Below are 9,795 nucleotides of genomic sequence, written 5' to 3'. Positions count from 1 at the left end.
ATTACAGTATAATAAATAAATTATCCTTTGAAAGACCCATGAAGTTACAAAATATGTGATAAGATACTTCTAGTAGGGTTACCCCACATTAACCATGTTATCTGAGGGGTAAGAAAAGTTTCTGGCCCAATAACACATGCAAGTTAGAGTTCTTCCAACTTCAATTTAAACTATCTGAGTTCTAATCAACTTGTTAATCTCTGTTATCTATTCGTACAGCTTTATGAGTTGAATATTAAAAAGAAAAAAAATTTTCTCCACTGAACAAATGTGACTGCTCTTTATTTCCACGTTGAATGAATAACAAGTTTTGACCAAAATTCACAAAAGTAAGGTGATTTGGTGAAAGGGGAAAATGTGTCCTGTCACTTTGCATTTTCTGAAACAGTTTTGCCAAAGCTTTTCATGACATAAAGAACATTTTTAATAGCACAAATTTGATAGGATCCTGAATTTTAGGTGTAATGCTATAAATCGCATGTTTTATGGATTTAAAAATTTTGCATTATTTTATACATTATTTTCAAATTTGAATGAGGGAAAATCATGTAATTTTCATTCTGTTAAAAATGTTTTTACTTTTAGAAAGAGAGGTATCAACATATAAGCTATTTAAGCAACATTTCTTAAATGATAGTTCATCTTTTTACTTTGAGTACTAAATAACTCTTATTATATTTTCCATTAGGACAATGTGTGTGTCCTCAGTTGCTTCCGCTGTGACTCTTTACGACCCTGTGGACTGTAGCCTGCCAGGCTTCTCTGTCCATAGGACTCTCCAGGCAAGAATCCCCGAGTGGTTTGCCATGCCCTCCTCCAGGAAATCTTCCTGATCCATGGACTGAACCTGCACCTCCTGTGTCTCTTTCATTGCAGGTAGATTCTTCACCCCCTGAGCCACCTGAGAAGCCCATTAGTACAATATGTACATGTAAAAACACATCTCACATATTTCCCCTACTTTATTTTAGAGGCATAATAAAAGGAAAACTAATAGGGAAAGTACAGAATACATACATTTTGCTCTTTTTATTTCTCTCCCAATAGGAGAAAGAGCCTATGTAAAAAGAAAAGTATGCTCTTGATTTTTCCCGACCATGGAAATCGGAGAAATTATCTGATTGTATTTTCAGTTTAAAATAAATACAAGTTTTAGAGCACATTGTCTTAAAAGTTAACAGAAAAATATACAAACTAATTTTAGAAGTATTGGGGCATCACCCACCCAAGGACTATCACTGATAGGTAATTCATTTCTTTGGATTCCCAAAGTATGTAACTATATAAAGATGAAAATGAGAGATTTTTAAGAACATTCACCCACTATAGATGGTATATTCTTATTTGCTCCTTCCTAAACTGTGGAAAATTCTGAAAGAGATGGGAATGCCAGACCACCTGACCTGCCTCTTGAGAAACCTGTATACAGGTCAGGAAGCAACAGTTAGAACTGGACATGGAACAGACTGGTTCCAAATAGGAAAAGGAGTACATCAAGGCTATATATTGTCACCCTGCTTATTTAACTTATATGCAGAGTACATCATAAGAAATGCTGGGCTGGAAGAAGCATAAGCTGGAATCAAGATTGCCGGGAGAAATATCAATAACCTCAGATATGCAGATGACACCACCCTTATGGCAGAAACTGAATAGGAACTAAAAAGCCTCTTGATGAAAGAGGAGAGTGAAAAGGTTGGCTTAAAGCTCAACATTCAGAAAATGAAGATCATGGCATCTGGTCCCATCACTTCATAGGAAATAGATGGGAAACAGTGTCAGACTTTATACTTTTGGGCTCCAAAATCATCGCAGATGGTGACTGCAGCCATGAAATTAAAAGACGCTTACTCCTTGGAAGGAAAGTTATGACCAACCTAGACAGGATATTCAAAAGCAGAGATATTACTTTGCCAACAAAGGTCTGTCTAGTCAAGGCTATGGTTTTTCCAGTGGTCATGTGTGGATGTGAGTTGGACTGTGAAGAAAGCTGAGCACCGAAAAATTGATGTTTTTGAACTGTAGTGTTGGAGAAGACTCTTGAGAGTCCCTTAGACTGCAAGGAGATCCAACCAGTCCATTCTAAAGAAGATCAGTCCTGAGTGTTCTTTGGAAGGACTGATGCTAAAGCTGAAACTCCAATACTTTGGCCACCTGATGAAAAGAGTTGACTCATTGGAAAAGACTCTGATGCTGGGAGGGACTAGGGGCAGGAGGAGAAGGGGATGATAGAGGATGAGATGGCTGGATGGCATCACCGACTCGATGGACATGAGTTTGAGTGAACTCTGGGATTTGGTGATGGATAGGGAGGCCTCGCGTGCTCTGATTCATGGGGTCACAAAAACTTGGACATGACTGAGCAACTGAACTGAACTGAAAGATACAGGCAATCTTCCCAGGCGGCAGCCAACCTTCAGCCCAAGTCCTTGTGGACACATCTAGACTGTACTTAACCTGAATAGCCACATATGTTATCTTGCTCCTGCAGGAAAAGATGTAAGAAGTCTGTCTCTTAAAACACTCCAGGCAGAGTCTCAGCCTTGGCACTGCCACCCAGAGACTGCTGAGTCCCATCTGTCTGCCATACCTACTCCAGACACAGAACATAGATAAAAATATACTGGTGCAGAAGGCCAAAAGATGATATGGCAGCCTGTATGAAGTCTGTAATTGAGCAAGGAGCTGAATTATCCATTGAGGAGAGGAGTCTTCTCTCAGTTGTTTATAAAAAGGTTGTAGGAGCCTGTAGGTCATTTGGAGGCTTGTCTCAAGTATTGATGGAAAGATAAAGGTGCTGAGAGGAAACAGCAGATGGTTCAAGAATACAGAGAGAAAATGGAGACGAGGCTGAGAGATACCTGCAATGATATACTGTTTCTTTTGGGAAAGTTCTTGATCCCCAGTGCTTCACAAGCAGAGAGCAAAGTCTTCTATTTGAAAATAAAAGGAGACTACTACCGTTCCTTGGCTAAGGTTGTTGCTGGTGATAATAAGAGAGGAATTGTGGATCAGTCATGGCAAGCATACCAAGAAGCATTTGAAATCAGCAAAAAGTAAACACAACCAACACATCCTATCAGATTGGATCTCTCCCTTAACTTCTGTGTTCTATTATGAGATTCTGAAGTCCCCTGAGAAAATTGGCTCTCGTGCAAAAACAGCATTTGATGGAGCCATTGCTGAACTTGATACATTAAGCGAAGGGTCACACAAAGACAGCATGTTACTAATACAGTTACTGAGAGACAACTTGACCTTGTGGACATTGGATATCCAAAGAGATGAAGCTGAACCAGATGAAGAAGAAAATTGCCCAGCCTTCCAACTTTTGTCTGCCTCATTGTAAAACTTGCACCATAGACCATTTGTCATCTATGCTATCTGCTGATAATTATTTATGATTTCTCACAGGTTACTGATACTTCTGTTTGAATTTCTGTATGTTCCATGTGTTTTTTATGTTTAATATTGGAGGAGTAGAGCCAGTTAACAGTTCCCTAGTAGCTCAGCTGGTAAAGAATCTGCCTGCAATGCAGGATACCCCAGTTCAATTCCTGGGTCAGGAAGATCCCCTGGAAAGGGACAGGCTACCCACTCCAGTATTCATGGGCTTCCCTGGTAGCTCAGATGGGAAAGAATCCACCTGCAATGCAGGAGACCTGGATTTGAATTCTGGGTTAGGAAGTTCCCCTGGAGGAGGGCATGGCAGCCCACTCCATTATTCTTGCCTAGAGAATCCCCATGGCCCGAGTAGCCTGGAAGGCTCAGTGAGGTCACAAAGAGTTGGACATGACTGAGTGACTAAGCCCAGCACAGAGCCAGTTAACATATCAGGAGCTATCTGTTTTCATCTTGAGGTGGCCAGTATGGCGACATGGAAATTTTATACAAGTTATACAAGTTTTATACAAGTTATACAAGTTTTATACAAGTTTCTGAGTAGTCACGTACGGGTGTGAGAGTTGGACCATAAAGAAGGCTGGGCGCTGAAGAATTGATGCTTTTGAACTGTGGTGTTTGAGAAGGCTCTTTAAGACTCTCCTTGAAGTCCTTTGGACTGCAAGGAGCTCAAAATAGTCTATCCTAAAGGAAATCAACCCTGAATATTCATTGGAAGGACTGATGCTGAAGCAGAAGCTCCAATACTTAGGCCCCCTGAAGTGAAAAACCAACTCATCAGAAAAGACCCTGATGCTGGGAGGGATAGGGGGCAGGAGGAGAAGGGGATGACAGAGGATGAGATGGTTGGATGGCATCACGGACTCAGTGGACATGAGTTTGAGCAAGGTTCAGGAGATGGTGAAGGACAGGGAAGCCTGGCATGCTGCAGTCCATGTGGTCACAGAGTCGCACCCAACTGAGTAACTAAACAAGAAATAAAAGTTTGGCATAATACTTTTGGTACATTGTGGCTTCACAAAGGCTAGTATTAAAACTGCTTCCATGTCTAAGCAAAGAAAGCTGCCTACACATTGGTTTGTCCTGGCAGGGGATAAAAGAGATAGTTGGCTCCAGTCACAGGTGTAGCTGTGGGTACTTTAAGATTCAAAGCGCTTATGTGACTGTAGAAGAAATGGATATTACATATCAAACCAGGTGTTCTCCGTGGACTACCCATTCTCAATATGCACACTGTTAACAACAGTTACAGAAGTGTTCGTTTAGCTGGGACCCAATTTTCCCTGGATAAGAAGGGCAGAAATAATTCACATCCCATTATTTGTAGTTACCTGCTGTTTGTTTTCAATATTATTGCTATACTCATTTTATTTATATTTAGATGTTTAAAGCAACCTAAGAACAAATGTACAAGTAAAGATGCAGTAAAAATGAATTGTCTGATATCCACTGCTTCATGTATATCAATCATGGTAGTAAAACACAAAAACGTGTGTTTAACTTTTCAGTTTAGTTTTATTATTATTATTATTATTGCCTAACTTGTCTGTGGTATAAAACTAGTTAACAGGGAAATAATTTGAGATGATGGCTAGCTTTGTTTAATGTCTTAAGAGATTGTCAAGAATAATCCAAGCATAATTGTTAAGAACATGTGTATTAAGTTTGTGTAAATGGAATAAAAGTTTTATTCCATGGACTTTTCAGCTACTTTCTCTACAGCTTTTCATGTAAATTAGTCTTTTGGTTCTAAAACTTCCCTAAAGAAAATTGTACACTTTTGGAAATTTACTCATTCCCTCTTGGCAGCTAAGAGGCTTTTACCAAGTTTGAATATGGTTTATTATAACAACAAAATACTACTAAGATAAATACTACTGTTCCTAACCAGATCTCATATCAATCCCTTCCCCTGAAATAAAATTACACTAAAATTTTTTGATGTATGGCATTTTTTAATTTAGGAAGCCACAGTGTTCTTGATCAATCATCATGGCAACTGGATAGCATTAACTGCAAGTTTTGTACTTTGAAATCACTTTTGTTTTTTAGAATTTTTGGATACTCAAAGCCTGCCTTCAATTTTGGTACTTTATTCTTTCTCTGTTTCAGGAGCACAGGATTGCTTCTTTTTTTAGCCTTCTGTCTGTCACCAACCATTCCTACCTGGTGGTCATGAATTGATGTTACATAGGATGTGATGGAAAACCCTGAGTGAACTTTTTGGCCAACCCAGTACTTGGGAGAAAGACTGCGTGGTCTTTCTGGTTCCACTCTGTTGAAGGACACCCTGCTTCCTTTGCTTGCATCCCTCAAACAAACTATTTCCCTCTTTCTTTTCACTGCAGCAAATCTTTCCTTAGTTGATGAGACTGTTTATCTCCCTATAAACCCTACCTATCTTGAATCATCTGTCATTGTCTTTACCTTTAAAATCCTACCTCTTCCTCTCTTTAAATAATGATGGGACTAAGTTATACCCAAAACTCATCCTTTATTTCCTCAATACCTTGCAAAAAAACATCAAACAAAAAATAGGAAAAGGAGTATGTCAAGGCTGTATATTGTCACCTTGCTTATTTAACTTCTATGCAGAGTACATCATGAGAAACGCTGGACTAGAAGAAACACAAGCTGGAATTAAGATTGCTGGGAGAAATATCAATAACCTCAGATATGCAGATGACACCACCCTTATGGCAGAAACTGAAGAGGAACTAAAACGCCTCTTGATGAAAGTGAAAGTGGAGAGTGAAAAAGTTGGCCTAAAGCTCAACATTCAGGAAACGAAGATCATGGCATCCGGTCCCATCACTTCATGGGAAATAGACGGAGAAACAGTGGAAACAGTGTCAGACTTTATTTTTGGGGGCTCCAAAATCACTGCAGATGGTGACTGCAGCCATGAAATTAAAAGACTCTTACTCCTTGGAAGAAAAGTTATGAGCAACCTAGATAGCATATTCAAAAGCAGAGACATTACTTTGCCGACTAAGGTCCGTCTAGTCAAGGCTATGGTTTTCCTGTGGTCATGTATGGATGGGAGAGTTGGACTGTGAAGAAGGATGAGCACCAAAGAATTGATGCTTTTGAACTGTGGTGTTGGAGAAGACTCTTGAGAGTCCCTTGGACTGCAAGGAGATCCAACCAGTCCATTCTGAAGATCAGCCCTGGGATTTCTTTGGAAGGAATGATGCTAAAGCTGAAACTCCAGTACTTTGGCCACCTCATGCGAAGAGTTGACTCATTGGAAAAGACTCTGATTCTGGGAGGGATTGGGGGCAGTAGGAGAAGGGGACGACAGAGGATCAGATGGCTGGACGGCATCACTGACTCGATGGACGTGAGTCTGAGTGAACTCCGGGAATCGGTGATGGACAGGGATGCCTGGCGTGCTGCGATTCATGGGGTCGCAAAGTGTCGGACACGACTGAGCAACTGAACTGAACTGAACTGAAAAGAGGTGTACTTTTTTCCCTCTAGAATGTAAGCTCCCTGAGAGCAGGGACAATATTCTCTGCATGTTCTAATGTGCCTAGTATACCATAAACAATCAATACACACTGATTATGGGAAAAAAACCACTCCAAGTATTATAATCATGAATAAATAACCAGACAGCTAAATAGTTAAAGCAGGCATCCTTAATTTAGAACAGGTCTTTTCTAAAGTGCAAAATTTATGCTTCATTTTCTTTCCCCTCTTAAGGAAATGTTAGGCTGTGGTTCCCATATTCCAGCTCTCAGACCAGGAATGTCTTTGAGCAAATCTTCACAAGTTCTGGACAAAACAAGAAACAAAAAAAAAGTTTTTATGTGTGTGATGGTAAAGTTGTCAATTATTTTGTCTTGTGAATATAAATCTTTTAGTCCAAGCATCTGCCTTCCTAATTTTTTGTTTTAATGAAGTGACTCATCTAAAATAGTGATGTGGGACAGGCTTTATATATATATATCAGTCCACTTTTAGAAAGGGAATGTTCGGATTTCCATCTGAAATCCAGAAGTCTAAGACTCTGGTTTTAGATATCTTTATAATAGTTTTAGACAGCAGGAGAATGAAGGTTCATAATATCATTATAGGTATAACAGAGATGTTTTATTGTTATTTAGACCATGGCATCTGGTCCCATCACTTCATAGCAAACAGATGGGGAAATAGTGAGACAATTTGGGGGCTCCAAAATCACTGCAGATGGTGACCACAGCCATGAAATGAAAAGACGCTTGCTCCTTGGAGGAAAAGCTATGACCAACCTAGAGAGCATATTAAAAAGCAGAAACATTACTTTGCCAACAAAGGTCTGTCTAGTCCAAGCTATGGTTTTTCCAGTAGTCATGTATGGATCTGAGTGCCAAAGAATTGATGCTTTTGAACTGTGGTGTTGGAGAAGACTCTTGAGAGTCTCTTGGACTTCAAGGAGATCAAACAAGTCAATCCTAGAGGAAATCAGTCCTGAATATTCACTGGAAGGAATGATGCTAAAGCTGAAACTCCAATACTTTGGCCACGTGATGCAAAGTGTTGACTCATTGGAGAAGACCCTGATGCTGGGAAAGATTGAAGGCAGGAGGAGAAGGGGATGACAGAGGATGAGATGGTTGGATGGCATCACTGACTCAATGGACATAAGTTTGAGTAAGCTCCAGGAGATGGTGAAAGACAGGGAAGCCTAGTGTGCTGCATTCCATGGGGTCTCAAAGAGTTGGACTCAATTGAGTGACTGAACTAAACCAAGAATTTATTAACATGAAAAAATAATAAATAGCATTTGTATTGTCTGCAATATTGCTTTAAAGATTTTTAAATGAGCAAATTTGGTAGGTGACACATAAATTTGGTTCTTTTTTTTCTAGATGAATTATGATTGATTTTAATCATATCTAATCTGTGACTGATATGAAAAATTTCTGTAAAAATACATTAGAAAAGAATACTGTTGGGGAGAAAAACTGTTTGGGGACAATATGTGAAATTAAAGATTATGCCATAAATTAATCAGAAATTACTCTGGATAAGGCAAACCAACCTAGACAGTCCATCAGTGTCATTTGACAACTGTCAATCAAAAAGCCCAAGTCAAAGACCTATAACAACTGACTAGAATATTCACCAAACATTAAGATGCTCTTTTTGGAATGTGACATTTCAGAATGAAGCTTACTGGGTTTAACAACAATTCTGTGTTTAGTAAAGGAAGAGAAATGTCTGTGGTTTATAGAAAAATTTTGGATATCTTCTAGATACCTAACAAACACCTATTGGAATGTAACTCTAATTTTGTTGTACAGCCTGATTTCAAGTTTTGTTTTTAATGATTTCTTTCAGTTATTAGGTAACCATGCATCTTATGAAATCTCATGCAGCAGTTTTAATATTTTCATAGGAAAAAAACCCACTGCAAGCCATCACAGGTTTCTGGCTTATTACTGTGTTGACCATTGTCTGCCCAGAGGAAATGTTAATGTCCACCACTAAATAGATAAGGCAGAGTCCTTACTGATCACTGAATGACAGTTTTACAAGGCCATATTTTTTTGAAATTTGTATTGTCGATGGGTTGGTTTTCCCCCTGTGTAAGTAAGGAAAGCTTGGTAATGTTGTGGAGTCTTTGCTGGGACTAACTTTATCTGCATATTTTTGGTCTCTTTAGACCAAAAATGTTAGTGCTGGAAAATTCCTGGACAGTGGTTTTAGAGGTACATGGCTATAAAAGAGAAGTATTTCCTTCTTTTTACTGCTTGACTTAGCAAAATAAACTCATTTCAGTTTTATAAAATGCAGGCAAGAATTCAATTGTAAAGGACCCTTATTTTTACTTTAAACAATTTAATCTTTTGCCTTTACATAACCTTTTAATATTATCTTTTAATAAAGAGAATAGGCTACATAATGGTACTTTGGGCATTGCAAAGGGCTTTGAAAATACAATTTTAAACCCAATATATATTGCATGCTAAAGTACATGGACAGGAAGTTTGGTTTGGAGAGTAATTATATCAGACTACCAATCAGAAGGTTGAATGTACTGTCCTCATTCTTTGGTTGACGTAATTGTTTTTCCAAATTTATTGTGCTATCCCGAGATTTCTCACCTGTGACAGAGGGTTACTGAGAAATAAAACGGGTGTAGGGGGTGAAAGGGGGACAGAGGAAGTGGAGAGAGAGAACGACGCATTAGAGTATTACTTACATAACAGTAGACTTCACATTTTCCCCAGTGTTTCAGTTCAGTTCAGTCGCTCAGTCGTGTCTGACTCTTTGCGACTGCATGAATCGCAGCACGTCAGGCCTCTCTGTTCATCACCAAGTTCTGGAGTTCACTCAGACTCACGTCCATTGAGTCAGTGATGCCATCCAGCCATCTCATCCTCGATCGTCCCCTTCTCCTCT

General features: G+C 39.2%; 1 pseudogene; it reads left to right on the top strand.

Moving 5' to 3' along the window:
- The first annotated feature begins 2,648 nt into the window (after positions 1 to 2,648).
- LOC101120332 (14-3-3 protein zeta/delta-like) lies at positions 2,649 to 3,349 on the top strand (annotated as a pseudogene).
- The last annotated feature ends 6,446 nt before the right edge of the window (positions 3,350 to 9,795 follow it).

Source organism: Ovis aries, chromosome 6 (genome assembly GCF_016772045.2).
Source record: "Ovis aries strain OAR_USU_Benz2616 breed Rambouillet chromosome 6, ARS-UI_Ramb_v3.0, whole genome shotgun sequence".
NCBI lineage: Eukaryota > Metazoa > Chordata > Mammalia > Artiodactyla > Bovidae > Ovis > Ovis aries.
Note: the sequence above shows the minus strand (reverse complement) of the source record. Positions and strands in the feature narration are given on the sequence as shown.